Here is an 11,728-nt window from a genome sequence, read left to right on the forward strand (position 1 = left end):
GGAGAGAAGAGCAAGAGAAGAAAAAGAAGAGAGAGAGAGCGAGAAGAGAGTAACCGCCACAAGTCACCCAAACCACTCTCTCGGCAACCCATCTAGCGGTCTTTCCCAACCGAATGTGTTAAACCGAAACGGTTAAGGTCCGGACTGCCCAATCTTCATGAGGCAAATGGCTCCTAAGAAGAAAGTCGTAGGAAGCGTAGGCATCCAAGCCACCGGTAATGCTGGAGGGGTGAGCGGAGCGACCAATGCAGCACACATGAATCAAGCCCAAGTTCTAAGCATTAAAAATTAATTTAGAAATTATTTCTCATGGAAGGAATGAAAGGATTGATGTCGTGCATAGGGTTTTGTTTACTCTAAGAACTAAGTTGCATGCGCGAAACGGTAGAGTTTGGAATTCGCACAAGCTTTAGGCACGAAATGATAGCTTTTACACACATAAAATGATAAGGTTATCACCTTAATTCACATAAAATGATAGCTTTTTAACCAGTTCAGTGCATGAATAGTCATCTAGAATTCAGGTTTCGCAATCATGGTTAAAAGAAACACATGAAATGTTAATTTCTGTTCATGAGATACACTTGCATCGTTAGACAAAACCCTAGACTTCCATAGACGAAAGTCACATGTGATCCGGTGCGTTAGGAATAAGTATAATTGCCTGCGAATTGTTTTATGAATCTTGTTGTGGATTATCTCAAATGGATACGCTCCTAGCTTAGTTGAAGCTGGTGACCTAACCCTAAATGGATTGTTGACCCAAGTTATACTTGGCGGTTTGAAAAGGTTGTAAAGCCCTTAAGCAAGTGTTTTGATACATCCAATTAAAATTTTGATTGTGCATGCAATGGGATTGCGATACCTTGAAGCAAGAGGTTGTGCATTCAACTGTTTGTTAATGTGGTTTTGGATGTTAACCCAAGTGGGGAGTGTTTGATGATTTCATGGCCAGGTCTGAGATGACTGATTGCCACGGAAATGAAAGGGATGTTTTCCCTAGAAATTGTTACTATGCTGGTTGCTTTAGATGTGGTTGATTTCCTAAAGGAATAATTAAGGAAGGATGGCGCTAGCTACCCCCCGCGAACCGCCAAACCCTAACCAAGGGGGTTGTGAATCCGTGCCGAGAATGTGGACCAAACCTGCAGCGAGAGGTTTCTCTGTGGAAATTACTTGGCGTAGGAGGACGCTTGGGTGCCAATGGGGGATCTGGCTATAAATCCCAATGCCTCCGGGCCCTACACAAGTGGTCTACGTGACTCGAGATGGGATCTCGAGGCCTTGATACTAGTTACAAGGCAGAATCTTGGAAGGATAAACCTTCGAGTTTTATTGCTGGAATGCAGAAGGATTTTTCTACAGAGGCAGAAAGGAACACTTAATTCTCCTGTATGGGTAGGAGACACCCATTAATCCAAATATAAATTAAGAAAGTGTTTCATCTTGTTTTATCTTGGCTGTGTGTCTGTGCCCTAAACTACGTAAAGGAACCTGTAACTAACGAGTTAATTAAGGAAGCTGCTTTTATGTGTCAAACATAAAGTGGCAGGTAATTAGATAACTAAAACAAACCCAGGGGAAGCGTGGTGGATGTAACCAATGGGTCTATCCTACGGAAGGGTGGTCTCGGTTAGCCAAGAGCTTTCCTCAAAGGAGATGTTAACGAAAAGTGTTAGGAAAAAGTCAGTTTATGACCTTAGACAATGTTGGCTGGAACCCAGACTTCAGTCCTAGTGGGAACAACTGGATAAGTTTCGTTGCGAGCCAGGCTCGGGAGACTCTAGTTGGCAAACCCCATATCATTCCTTGCAAGTGTTGGGCGGCGTCTTCTAGAAATATCTCTTGATGGACTACTAAGACGCGTCCTGCGATTTGAGGAGTGGGCACGTTACACTAGGGAGGTGACGTCTCGTCCCAAGAAGGAGTGTACCCTTTGCAGCCAATTAGAAGATTTTGTGGGCGTGCGATGGATGGAGTGCCTGAGCCAATCCACCACTTGGAAGGTACTACCCAATCTATACTGTCAATACCAAAGGAGACAGATAGCCTTTGAGACTTACCTACAATCTTGGAGCCTGAGATGGAGGCAATGATTCATGCATTGATTCCCATGGATGTCGAGACTTTTGATCCACTTAGAGAGGAAGCATCCATACCATTATATGATGGGTGCTGAGTATCTCGCCTGAAGACACTGCTTGCACTCTTAAGTGTGCAAGCAAAATACAGGTGGAGGGATGTGAGTGTGATCGAGTTGATCAGGTACCTTGTACGTACGCTTTGTTGATTTCTTTTCGGTACTATCATAAAAAACATTTGTGCTTTTTCAAGATGTTTTATGATTTTTTTCAAGTTACTAGAGTATCATACATTACCACTTGTAAATACCATGCCTAAGTCTCGTGATGATGCACGATATGTTTTACGAAAGCTTGGCATGGACTACAATAGCATCCATGCATGTATCAATGATTGCATACTGTTTCTAGGAGAATACGAGACTACAGAGACATGTCCAAAGTGTGGTTCTCACAAGTATTGACAGGACTTGCAAGGGCAAACCATTCCTCAAAAAGTTCTTAGACACTTTTCGCTTATCCCCCACAATATAAACCACATGTTTCATACGTCCGGCATGGCGAGCTTGACAACGTGGCATGCGCAGAATAGGTCCATAGATGCAGTTCAACGAATATCAGCGGATTCACGCGCATGGAGCCACATTGACTCTACCTTCCCAGGCTTTGCACGATAGCTAAGGAATCTTCGGCTCAGTCTTGCAATGGATGGAGTGAAGCCATTCGGTCTCTACGCTTAACTTCTTACAGTGTATGGCCTATAGTCCTTGTCAACTACAATATCCCTCCATGGCTTTCTAGGAAGAAAGGACATCTCATCCTTAGCTTACTCCTCCCCGGTTGATACAAAGTCCAAAATATGAACATGTATCTTCGTCCATTAGTCAATGAGCTTAAGATTTTGTGGGAGAAGGGGGTCACCGTGCAAGATATGAGCAAGCGAGATGGTCGACGGTCCGCCAATATTCGAGCCATTCTCATGTGGACGATGCATGACTTTTCGAGATTTGGAGAGTGCTCAGGTAGATAGGCTTCCGTTCTCGTTGGTAATATCTATCATAGCTCGTTCAAGTTTGTATTCACTAGATAGAGGTGTTGGGACAGGTCTGGTTACCTCAGGTTATCATGCATGTCCATTGTGCGGGCCACAGTTAGACTCCGGAAGGTCACAAACCATGAAGAAGATGTTATATCAAGGACACACAGCTTTCTTGCCAGAGGGTCATGAACTCAGGGAAGGTTTTCTTGGACGACCTCCAACATGTATGAATTCCCAAAGTTGGTACGAGCTGAAAATGGTCCACGTGGAGTCACATCCAAACGAAATGCGAGGGTCCAAACGAAATGCGAAGGTTTTCTTGGACGGCCTCCAACACGTATGAATTCCCAAAGCTGGTATGAGCTAAAAATGGTCCACACAGAGTCACATCCAAAGGAAATGCGAGGGTTCTCAGTTTTCTACAAGTTGCCATATTGGACCCACTTATAGATCAACCACTTCTTGGATCCCATGCATATTTTCAAGAACGTTGGCAGCTTGCTACGGGACCACATCACATGAAAGAGAGACACTATAGGGGCACAAATGGATTTGAAGGAGGTAGGCAAGATGGAGGCGCTTTGGCCGCAGTCGAGTGCTGATGGTCGCATGCAGTTACCTCGCGCTCCTTGGGTTTTTTCCACTAAAGAAGAGTCCATTTTGAAGCAAATAGTCAAGTCTATCCGCACTCCAACGGGTATGATGCGTTCTCTCAGGTCTGCATTTTCTAAAGACGACCAATTATCAGGTCTAAAATCCCATAATTAGCATAAGATATGTCAGGTTTGTACTACGAATGGATCATAAGTGGCCTGCACATTTTGCTATTTGGAGTGTAGTCATTGTTTATAATGCTTTCTCATTTGTGGTAGTTTGTACTATCGATTGCGATCGCAGGATGCCTTACTCCAGAAATACGCAGGGCCATTTATAGATTGTCGACTTTAGTGCAATGGATCTCACAGAAGGAGATTAAAACATCCTCTATTGAATCCATGAGGTGGGGAGCAGTGGAGACGGTCTCTCTCTTTGAGAAATACCTGTCTACTAGCATGCTCATGATACAAATACACCTTCTTATGCATCTTGTAGATGAAGTGAAGATTCTTGGACCTATCCATATGCGATGGATGTTCTTCTTGGAGCACTTCATGAAATCCCTGAAAGGCTTTCTGCGACAATGAGCTCGGCCAGAAGGTAGCATGGCTAAAGGTTGGTTGGTGTCTGAGGTGCTATTGCATATTTCACAATGGCTACCAATGGTGGATCAAGACAACAGTATGCTATGGTCGCTGAAGGACGATGATAGATTGACCAGAGATGTAGTGGTTGGAAATGGGATATGAAAAAGAATGGATGCTGCAATGGAGGAGAAAGTGAATCGCTTTTGTATGTTGCACCATGCCTCTATAGAGACATGCCTCGCCAGGTACCAGCTAGCTAGGCAAGATCGAGAGGAGGCGCGACCTGAATTTCAACGTAGTATGCACCATTGACCGATTCGATATCCCAAGGGCATGGAGGAGATGCCGCGGTTTATGTCAACCCGATGGTTGCATGGAGATTTGACCGCAACCTCTCATGAACGGGCAGAGGTCTCAACTGAGGAGTGGAAATTCTCGAGAGGATGTAGCCTAAAGGTGATGACGTGTTTAGGATTTGTTGTATCGATATTTTATATGCGACAACTAATTGAGTATTTCAATGTACAATACAAAATATATAGTGCAGTAAGGTCACGCGGATGGAATTTCCATGTGGAGCGTATTAACAAAATGCACTCCACAACATACTGTGGTATCATGGCAAGGTTCGAGCAAGAGAGCCGATGACAAGCAACGGATCCAAACATGGTTATAGATGAGATAGAGTATTTTGGGAACTTGCAAAGTATTGTTATGGTGGATTATCATAGCTTCTCCATGATACTATTCGATGTGCAGTGGTTCAAAGTGGTACTTGAAGGACCTTGAGCAACAGTTCGAGGAGGTCCATCTGGATTTCTTAAAATAGATTCCCAAAAAAAATGGATGGATTTGTGTGACACCTTTGTGTTGCCGGCCCATTATGAATAGGTGCATGAACTCATTTGTTTGTTAATTGTATTACAACATGGTACATGTCACAGTAGTTGTGAACAGGTAATCTTCTATCCAAACCCCCAAGAACCTCGATGGTGGTATGTTATACCTTTAGCTCCCCGAAGTGCGAGAGTATATGATCAAAGTGATGTTCCGAGCATAGATGAGGACAATATGCAAATAGAGGGGTTGATATTGCAAGGGGTGGAGGCCACCGAAAGCTTGGAGCATGTAGAGGAGCCAGCATCCGGTAACAATGATGGAAATATAGGAGTCCAAGAATTCTTTGAGAACAAGGTGGACTCATCCTTTTATGGTGACATGTCTATCGACCTTCTAGTTTATGCCGAGTTGTGTCAGGAGATTGACATGGCACCATAGGATACTTCATACTTGGAGCATCCACTCACTCAATTCGTTGACAAATTGCTTATAAGGGTACATAAGATATGCATTTTAAGTAAGTTTATTTTTTTAAGATTTATATTACCGTGCTTTGTATGATTTAAATTGATTATACTAACATCGTTTTTTGTCTCTACAGGTGACCTTTGTGGATACTTAGATCATCAGGATGAGTCAAGGGATGAGCGATCAGGAGTTGCAGGATATCTTCACATACATGTCTCTAGATCAAATGGCGAGATTCAGAGACATGGCGGACCAAGAGTTGTCTCGGGCATCGTCAGGCCACTCTATTAGATCTATTTCGGCACGATCAGAGGCTTCAGCTTCGAGCAGACGAGGTCAATGCTCTAGACTTGGGCCAGATGGAGGGAGTGCTTAAGGGTCAGGGGGATGCCGTAGAGATCCTAATGCAGTGAGCCCATGGTCGGCTTGAGATACACGTGCTACTCCTCGCTCTCGTGGTAGTTCTAGAGAGCGTGGCTCAGAAGGTGGTTGCTATGGAGGCACAGACGCGGTGTCTCCATCTCGTCGTTCTACTAGAGTTGCATCACCTCCGTGATTTGTCACACCTATGGGGACGTCTACTCCAGTCACTCTGGCTTTTGCTCAGTCGTCCGCAGGTGGCACCCCTATGGGTGCTACTCTAATAGATACTATCCCAGTCGGTACACCAAATGTACAGGGGTCTTTTAGATATGCCGAGGAGCATGGTCGCAGATGGGAGAGGATCCATCTTAGGCATACCCCAAAGGGGTATGTCTACCTTGTAGATGATACAGGAGTCATCATCATGAATGATGAGGGGAGGAGGGTGATGGCTCGCATGAGAGAGTTGTGCCAACAAGTTTTTTGGCACAACGTCTTGGATCATTGGAAAAACATACCACAGGGGAGCAAGGACTACATAGTAGCATCCTTGGATGTAGAGTTTCCAGTACTATCCACAATAGATAGGTTTTCTACGGGTTGGATGATGGAGTGCATGCGTGCATATATGTCACACAGACAATCGGACGCACGCAAGGCACTCAAGAGTGGGGCTGCAAAGCGCGAGTGGCTAAATGCGGACGACCTGCACCGACTGAGGGAGGATGCTACAGATTCTCCAAGACGTTGGAGACAGTAGCGTGAGGCGGCGAGGGCACGACTAGAGGCCGGAGCAGTCCATCATCTTGGGAGTGGCGGCCATAGGACATATCTGGAGGACTTTGTGAGCTTTTCTTTTGTTTTTCTTGCTTATTTTTTTGCAATATCCTTTGTACTAACAATCATATTTCTAACAGTTAGTATTTTGTTTTCTTTGCAGCACTCCATTACAAATTGTGATCCGATCGGCCTTGAGACTCGTCATGCAGAGAGGCACGGTCTCACTGCATTGATCGACCGATTGTATAGATGTAATGGACCTGTAAGTGACTCATCTTTCTTGTCCGTAGTTACCATGTTTAATTAGAATGCATTATTGTATGGTGGCCTAATGTGTAGTTGTTTTTTTTTTTGCAGAGTCCGTTCGATGCTCCTTTGTGGCGAGATGAGCTTTCGAATGGCGATGATCTATAGCTCGCCCTTGGATCCCTCGAGCGCACACACCTTTCTTTTTTGGTCACGTGATTTGTGTAGACATTTCCTATGTAGTAGTGATATCTTTCCATGATTGTACCGGTCGCTTTCCTTATGTGATCATGTATTTATTTCATGTATCAGTGTTATGATTTAAGTACACTTTGTCTTTTTTTACACGAGCATTGTACACAGTGCAGAAAATATTTTGTATGGCCCAAATAAAGCACATAGTGCTATATGTGGCAGGTACCATTAAAAAAAATCATTGTTACCATTGCTATTAGCATCGCAAATTTACTGCACACGTCGTTATTGACGTCGTTATTAGTGTCGCAAAGTGTCGTTATCAGCGTCGTTATTTACGTCGATATCAATGTCGCATTTGCAAATAGTGATGTTGATAACAACGGTAATACCAATTGTTCTATGGCGTTGCCAATAACGACACTTTTTACGATGACAGGGGCAATTTTCTTTATTTACATTTTTATCACTTTTAGCGTCGGTATAAGGCCTATATCTTGTAGTGTTTGTTGGTTGATTGAACAACACCCTAAATGTTTTTCTTTCAATTAATTGATTGCTGCATTGTGATTTGGATAAATATTCCAAGGCTTGTGTTGATGGCAAATGCATGGCAGGGGTCTGTAATGACAATTTTCCATGGGAATAAAGGAATGTTTTCCTAGAAGATGATATTAGGGCACATTTCTTGGATTGTACTTGATTCTTAATTGATTAATTAAGAAAGGATATTTGTATGGGTGGATTATCTCCAAGATCGCACCGTGGATTACCCCAAGAGGGCACTACTCGATTCACAGGCCAAAGGTTGAGTGGTGAAAAGGCCACCACGAAAAGTGTGTCTCACTCCTAAGTCGCTTGGGGTCAGTGGAGCTCTAGATACCCATTGCTGAGTCCGAAACGAAGTTGTAGACTGCCGTGAGCCCAATGTCTAGAGGTGTTAGAAGATCTTATTCTAGATAAAGGATGGAAATTTTGGTGCCATGTGATTTGGACCAGGTACTTCTGTTGGACACAAGGGATACATAATTCTCCTGTATGGCCAGGAGACAAAGATTAACTTGAAGATAAGTTAAGGAACTTGTTTGTCAAAAGGACTACTTGTTTGGTTTTTGTGTCCGTGCTGTAAATTATGCAAGGAATTACGGGAACTGTACCCTAAAAGGCTTATTTAATGAAGTTGATTTTAAATGTTGCACATAAATGTGGTAGAACCTAATTAGAAAACTAAAGCTATTAAGGGAAGTGGGTGAATGGAATCCTTGATGATTCCATCCTATTGTTGGGTGGTCCTAGAGAACTAGGAGGCTTCTCACAAGGATTTATCGCCAGTTGACTTTAGGTATTATTAAGTTAAAACCCGATTCATACCGTTTTAGGGAACTGGAATGGGACTATGTCCTACAGGTAGAGAGGTTGATATGCACATCCCTCTCATTTCCCATTCTCTTTGAACCAAGTGCAGTATATATCTACTTAGGATTGGGAATATCTGCGTAAAGTAGGATGCCCAAAACCTGATGCTAGGATGCTGGTAGGAGACCTTGACAACTAGGAACCAAAATTTCAGATCGATCCTATTGGATGCCATGCGAACCTTCCGCTATGAGGCAGACTTGGGAAACCCTAGGCAACAAACCCCGGAACATTCCATAGGAGTTCTTGGCAGCGATGCTTAGATTCGTTTCTTGATGAACCGCTAAAACATGCTTGAACAGCCGAGAGGCGGGCACGTTACAGTTGGTATCAGAGCTAAACTTCATGATGATGCGTGATTGATCAATGTTTGGTTCTTCATAGACATATCCTAAAGAGAAATAACCTGAGTGGTATGGCTTGATTGTCAGGCATCTTTTGCACCCACGGATGCTGACATGCACGAGAAGAAATTCCCTCTAAAGCAAATTAAGGCACCGAAATTTGATGGAGAAGGGATAGACGTCGCAGCAGAGGCAGAGATATGGATTGAGTCGATGGATGACTATTTCTCTGCTTTGGTAACTGCCACCATGAATCAAGCAATGATAGCCAAACTTAAGCTAGTTTACCAGGCTTGGTTATAGTGGAAGCAATGGTGCAAGGATCAAGGTATTTCTAAAACTTTTGTCACTTGGGCTCAGCTGAAAGATGCTGGACGTGGACGATACCTTCTGCCAACCTACCAAACTTTAAAGATGAATGAATTATTCAAGCTCAAGCAGTTGGAATTAACCCTAGAAGCTTACTACTCAAAGTTTGTAACCCTACTAAAATATGCTTAGCCATGGATTGGCCGAGCAATAGGTAATCACAGTTTCAAAAGATCTTGCCAGTGCCTCTCCCTCGCACACTGACTACCATGAAAAAGATGTGGTGAAACTCTCTCTCTCTCTCTCTCTCTCTCTCTCTCTCTCTCTCTCTCTCTCTCTCTCTTAGGTGGCCTCTCCCTTGCACACTGGCTACCATGAAAAAAATCTTCCCTGATTGTGAGGCCTTCTCCTTCATAGCAATGGCACTTTTGGATCTTATTGCATCACATTCTCACCACTAACATATTTTCATTCAACCTACACATTTTTAGCATTATCATGATGAAGTTTGTTGATTCTAGTTCTAGCATGAGGCTCCTCGTGCATACTCACCTCTAAAGATTGTTGTCCTAGCTCAACGATTTATAACGGATGTTGTGAGAAGTTTTGAATAGGAATAATCTCTGGTATCCAGATTAATAGGCGAGGAGATATTGCAAATGAGAAGATCTAGAAACTTGAGGCGGAGCTTCTCAACTTCAAAGAGCAAATCAAGAAGACAAGTCCGAGACCTGCGCAAGAAGCTCTGAAAGCTCGAGCACTGTGGATTCTCAAGCAGAAGAGAATGTGACGATCTTGGGCCGGGGGAGTAAACGTTTCATCTCACGTATGTCATGCTATTCTACCTTTAACTACAGTTTGCTTGCTGCTCTTAGGTATGAAGCTCAAAGGGACATGTTATACAATCAGAGTTTCAATCTAGAAAAAGTGTCATTTGTGATGGAAGGCATTAAGGATGCTCAAGAGACGGTAAGAAGAATAGTTTCTCTTTCACAGGGTTTGTATGTCGCTTCTTTTTTTCTTTTCCTTCTTCTTTGTCTGTATCCTTGTAGAATGAGTAGTGTCTTTTGGACACGAAAACTAGATCATATGCAGGGCTTCTCAATTTTTGCAAGCCTTGTCTTGTAGATGGCAACGATGAAAGCAGGAAACAAGGACTTAGAAGCAACCGTGAAAATCCTGAAAATTGATGATGCTGATGTGAGTAACTGGTTTCACACCTATAGCACATTGATATTTTAAGTATCCCAGAGGTCTGACACTTGTGTATTTCAGAAACTACAAGATGAGATTACGAATATAGTCGAAAAAAGCAATGAGACACATGACTCTATAGTGCAAGGTCACAGTGCTTGAGATCTCTTGAATAAAGATCTATTGGGAGGTACCTTCTTTCTATTTTTGTGATCAATGCCTATTTTAAAGTCCCTAATGATTGCCTAAACAGGCTTCTTATACTATTGGCACACGACTTTAGTTGCAACTTTTGAAAGAAATTTGAGCTTCAAGAGAATCTTTCAAGTTCTAGTTGAGGACTTCAGATAGAGAATGTCGCATCACCATGTGAAATCCATCCCGCATTCTATTACATGAAGTTTTAGACAAATTCCCAATGTTATTCTCATGTTGTGAATTATGATAACATCAAGAGCTTCTGTGAGGGAGGAATTGCATACATTGCTAGTTGTGGTTGGGGCCAAGGGACTGTGGACCGGAGGTGAGGGGGGCTGGTAGCCTTGGGCCCCCAAACCCCACCAACCTAGGTAGGTGGTGCCTCATGAGCAGAAGCTCATGATGTTGAACACCGCGTAAAAAAAATGTTAAAGAGCCCAGCTAGAAATGTGATGCCTCTTGGGGAAACACAAAGGAAAAGAGCCCCTTTTCTCACATAGGAAAATGTTAAAAACTTCTCATGTACAAATATTGGTGCGCCTCATTGTAATATTTCCACGCAATAAAAGTTAGTTAGTTAGTTCAAAAGTTAGTTATTCAATTAATAAGTTAGCAAGATTACTAACTAAAGACTAACTAAGGTAAAACCTAACTAACATTAATAACTAATAATTTTTATTTTAAAATATATTTTAAAATAAATTGAGAGTCGCAATCCGACATTTTTCTTGGATTGACAAGGAGCGTAGCCACCCTTCACGAAAGTTACAATGTGAATAAGACTTATGAGTCATATTAATCACTAGTATTAATGTGTATAGTTTGGATGGTCCAACAATATTAGATTTTTGGGCTTTAAAAAACTAGTATATTTTAGATATTAACCTAAAAAGATAGAACTAAAAGTCATTTAAAAGAAAAGACAAGTGATTTTTTAGTTAGTTTTAGAGATTTTATAAAAAGAAAAAACAAAGAAAAGTGACTTAAAAATTTGTGCATGCCATGATTGCAGTCTACAAGCACTAGAGAGCACTTCGAATAGAGAAAAGGAGGAGTGAACCGAGAGTTTTC

The 11,728-nt window shown here is 42.5% G+C and overlaps 1 pseudogene; it reads left to right on the forward strand.

The window, feature by feature from the left end:
* The first annotated feature begins 9,169 nt into the window (after positions 1-9,169).
* LOC148022912 (vacuolar protein sorting-associated protein 60.1-like) lies at positions 9,170-10,672 on the forward strand (annotated as a pseudogene).
* The last annotated feature ends 1,056 nt before the right edge of the window (positions 10,673-11,728 follow it).

Source organism: Lygodium microphyllum, chromosome 16, assembly GCF_053477565.2.
Source record: "Lygodium microphyllum isolate KBCC chromosome 16, Lygodium_microphyllum_v1.1.10, whole genome shotgun sequence".
NCBI lineage: Eukaryota > Viridiplantae > Streptophyta > Polypodiopsida > Schizaeales > Lygodiaceae > Lygodium > Lygodium microphyllum.